Genomic DNA, 4,826 nt, shown 5'->3' with positions numbered 1-4,826 from the left:
TGAGTTTGCCTAGCAAGTATTGCACATTTTCTCTTGAACATTCTCAAATTTGATAATCTTGTTACTTCTAAATTATTCAGAGTTGGCATATGCTGAAAGAAACACATTGAGAAGAAGAAAATTACACTCTGGTTACTAACCGTGACATTTCGTTGGTAGGCCTTATGGAATCTTGTTCTAAGCACTAAGTTTACAAGAATATTTCGAGGTCCTCTGAGTTGCTTATTTACTTAGTTAACATTAGTTCTTTTTCTCCTGGTTACTTTTCTGAAGGAAGAGATTTTGTTCTCGGTGATTGGGCATAGTGATGTTGATGCATCGCCTGATCTCATTCTCACAGAGGATACCAATGGGGTGAATGCCGGTAGGAGAAACTTGCACATTGTTCATTTTTACTTTATGTTTGTCCAAATCATTTGCCAAGAAAAGCAATGGCAATTTCTGTGATATATCACGCTCATTAACACTGAATATTTGTTCACCTGCTACTGTATCTTGAGAATACGCATATGATAGCATAGTATGACTCATTTGGTGGTTGATGAAAATCATATACTGGTCAGATTGTAGGAGGTTTGTGATTAGTTGTGCCATTCACTTTTAGAAATAGAACTGAGAGATGAAACCCATCTTTCGCGAATTAAAACTGAATGTGCAAGTTTTTATTGAAGCAACAACAAAGTTTAAGTTCTGATTTTGTAGATAAAAAATAATTGCCGACTGAAAAAATTTCCTCCCAGATACAAGTGTATCTGGTGGTTGATTAAAATCATCATTATAATCCTGTGATTTTAGAGTAGTGTGATTTTGGAAAAAATACAATGCCAAAGTCGGCCGAAGCGATGTCATATGAAATCTGGCTTCCATGGTTTATACTAAAGGCATCATTTTTGAGGTGGTATATACAATTATACACAACTTAATTTATTCTAAAGAATCATATTTCAAAGCAGCCTGAGCTCACCAACTTAATTTTATCTGTCTTTTGTTTTGTATTCGTGTCATTTATTTAGATAGATGTTTCTGTCCTTAATTATGTGGAAGGTCATGATGACTGCACCTACATCTGGTTCCACTTTCTTGACAAATTTGTGGAAAATGTTTTCAGGTACTCAACCTATTGATGCACATGGACATGATGACTCTCCAGCGTTTATGGACCAACCAACCTGTAATCATGGACCTTATTGTCTTGTAGACCATTTGGTGTTTCGAGTGTTTTGGAGCTTGCACTTTGTGCATGTAGATACAAACTTGTGTGTTCTGGACCATCTGAAGTCTCTCATAGTAACCAATAGTCCTTATCTTTTTGTGACTTGTGTGCTCTAGATGATTGTTAAGATGGTCAAAACTATGCTTCCTCTATGTTAATTTGTTTGTCAACTTGCGTTCAACGTATGTGCATGTTTATAAACATATTTTCATTTGGTGTAATATGTGTTTATCTTGAACCTTCTTGTGGGTGTGAGGATAATAATTGAATATTTTTAGAGCTGGTAGTATAACCTGTGGCGCACCATGAGCTATACTAATGGCACACCTGGGAGGCATACTAATGGCGCACCTAGGAGGCATACTAATGGCGCACCTGGGAGGCATACTAATGGCCCACCTGGGAGGCATACTAATGGCGCACCTGGGAGGCCTACTAATGGCGCACCTCGGAGGCATACTAATGGCGCACCTGGGAGGCATACTAATGGCGCACCTGGGAGGCATACTAATGGCGCACCTGGGAGGCATACTAATTGCGCACCATGAGCTATACTACTAGCAGTGCGCCATTAGTACACCAGATACTAATGGCGCCATTAGTAAAAAAATCTAATGGCGTGATGCTAGTGGCGCACCTATAGTGCGCCATTAGTAGCCAAAATAGGTGCGCCACTAGCATGCCTTTTCCTAGTAGTGTTACATCAGTGCTAACTACATATGCATCAAGTATCAATTAACGGAATTGTGGGGTTTATTGCAGAGAAGCCAGCTTTGACCTTTGGCTAACCTATGCTACAACAAAGTTTTATTATCTCTCTCGTCTCCTTACGAGAGAGCGCACACGAGTCCACATAACCACCACATGAATACACCACCATGAATTCTCTCTCGTCATCCTACGAGAAGGCCATCCATAGCACTCACACTTATCTGGACCATTTTAGAGTAACCATTAAAGTTATCTATGAACCATGTAAGTATCCAAGCAGTCCGTAACCGAGGACGCGGCTATTCGAATAGATAGTTACCATGCAGGGGTGTACTTCGACACACATGGTTCTGCCACTTATCGCCAAGTGCACATAAAACCAGCACCTCGGCAACCTTCAAGCGGAAGCCCAGCGAGGGATTGGCCACAGACGTTAACCTACTAAGACTCACGCCCAAGAGAGTCGCCTATCTGAGTTAGAACCCATAATGGAAGTCCGGCCGAGGTTTCCAACATGGCCTCAAACGATGTGAGCAGGGCCCCAAGCCGGTCCCGACTGGGCCGTTCATCCACTTAGCAGGCCGTGCCACAACCTATGAACGTTTCGAACTACTGCGACTTCTGGACTGAGAACAGAGTAGTTAATAGGACGAGGGGGGTCGAGTTACCGGAACCCAATGTGCGGTAGTAGATAGTCTTAGAACAACAACACAAGATCTCATGTCCTAAATGCGGCGGCAATGAGACAACCCACCATGTACTCCTACATGGCCTCTCATCGCTACCTTTACCAAAACAGTTTCACATCTTTAACTCTCATCAATAGGACATGATCATTCCAATACATCATTCTGATGCTCGGACCAAACCCAACCTAAGCTTAGCAAGCATAACAGGGTAAAGCACATATGACTCAAGCATCTACCAGGTATGCTAGGTTGCATTGGTTTAGCTATTTACTGTGATCAAAATCAGGTCATGCAAAGGAATAGGTGCAGCTATCGTAATACAACTATCAATTGAATAATTTTGTCCTAATGCGTAGAAATGAGAGCAGGAGCGAGAGAATAGTATTTTGTCGGAATGTTCAAAGGGGTTTTGCTTGCCTGTGGATCGGAAGAACTCAGCTATTCTTCGATGCCGGTGATAACCACATCTCGCAAGGTCTATTGACAGATCAAACGAAAGAAATTAATCACAACAAATGCTTCACAATGATGCATGAGCATGGCAAGTTATCATGATGCTGATTTCATCTAATGCAAGTGATCACAGGTTGAAAGAAGTTTATTTGATCTATATAAATCATTTTAAAAATCCAATTATATCCTTTATATGCCTATTATGAATTTTTCATATTCAGCAAGGTTAAAATGTCCAAACATATCTATAAATGCCACCAATGTATTCCTTGCATTTTTCTGATACTTTTTCCTATATCAATTATTTTCATCAGAGTTATATTTTAATTTCTATGATTTTTACAAGTTTTAGCAATTTTCTGGAATTAAATTAAACCAGAAAAATATTACTGCATCAGGCTGATGTCATCCCTGGATCAGCAGGTCAACCAGCCGGTCTAGGTCAAACCTGACCAGTGGGGTCCACTTGTCAGTGACCCAGTGGCTAACCCCGCGCTGACCAGCCCCTAATTGGGGTTTGACCAGGCGTGGGGCCCTCTGGCAGTGACTGGAGGGAGGGGTTAATTAGCATTAAGGGTCGGCCACGTCGACAGCTACCGGAGAGTGGTCGCCGGCGACTGAGCCGCGGTGGAGGGCTCGCCGGAGTTGTGCTATTTTGCGCTACCGAGGTCCAAATCGAGCGTAGTTGACGGCTACGGGACACTGCCGAAGCGGCCGATCTGGCAGGGGCACTAAGAGAGGCTAGGGTGGCCGGGACAGGTGTCGGCGACGAGCGAAGCGGTTGCCGGAGTTCGGCCACGGTGGGGGAACGGCCTACGGGGCACGGCAGAGCATGGGAGGAGAAGGGAAAGGGTCAGCGGCTCACGGGGGTTCCATTCATGGCATCGGCGAGGTTGCAGGGGCTCTCTGGCCGACGATTCGACGGCGGCGAGATCCGGTGGCCGGAGGAAGAAACGGCGATGATGGCGACTCTACGGGGGCTCGGGTGCTCGGAGAAGTTGATGGAGGGATGCAGCTCGTCGAGGAGGAGGAGTAGAGCTCTTCAGGGAGGCGAGGGAAGGCCGGGGTCGAGCTTGCGACGTGCTCAGGCAGGCCAGCAATGGCGGCAAGATGAGAAGGGGACAGAGAAGAGAGGAGGGAATGGTCCAGGGGGAGGAGAGGATAAGGGAGGGACGGCCTCGTGCGCTGGCACGGTGGAGGCAGGAGGGGGCTCCATGCGAGAAGGAGGTGGCGAGGGGCGACGTGCCTTCCTTCTCCTCTTCCTTCTCGCACGAGAAGGAAGACGACAGGGGAGACCCCCTCTGGTGGGCTGGGCCAGGAGGTGCGACAGGTAAGGTTCTTTCTGTTTTTTTTTCATTTCTCTTTTATTTCTTTCTGGTATTTACTTTTAGGATTTAAACTATATAGTTTGACCAAATATAAAACCCAAAAATGTTATTATGTGACACAGACAATAATGTCCAATGCCACATAAAAGTTTCAACATTTTTGAAACTTTAAAATAGAAGGAATCAAAATAATTCCATTCCAAATAGCTATTTAGTCAACTCAAAAATCATTTTCAAAAAGTTCCTGTGACCTAGAATTTTGGTTTGACAAATTTACTTTATGTCACTATTTTGCCAAGTATTTGGAACAATTTCCTGGTTCCTTTTAAGGTATTAAATTTTTATTGCCTTCTTGTCAATTGATCAAAACATTTTGGGTTTTGATCACTTCCTATTAAAACATCAAAGTTTTTATAATGCATGGATGAATGC

General features: G+C 43.7%; 1 long non-coding RNA gene across 1 annotated transcript; it reads left to right on the top strand.

Moving 5' to 3' along the window:
• The first annotated feature begins 282 nt into the window (after positions 1-282).
• Positions 283-1,310, top strand: LOC123410481. The gene is made up of 2 exons (XR_006613045.1): positions 283-364; positions 1,109-1,310. It is a non-coding gene; the product is annotated as an uncharacterized LOC123410481 (long non-coding RNA).
• The last annotated feature ends 3,516 nt before the right edge of the window (positions 1,311-4,826 follow it).

Source organism: Hordeum vulgare, chromosome 7H (genome assembly GCF_904849725.1).
Source record: "Hordeum vulgare subsp. vulgare chromosome 7H, MorexV3_pseudomolecules_assembly, whole genome shotgun sequence".
In the NCBI taxonomy this organism is placed as follows: domain Eukaryota; kingdom Viridiplantae; phylum Streptophyta; class Magnoliopsida; order Poales; family Poaceae; genus Hordeum; species Hordeum vulgare.
The sequence above is the reverse complement of the archived record's forward strand: the minus strand, read 5'-3'. Positions and strand labels throughout refer to the sequence as shown.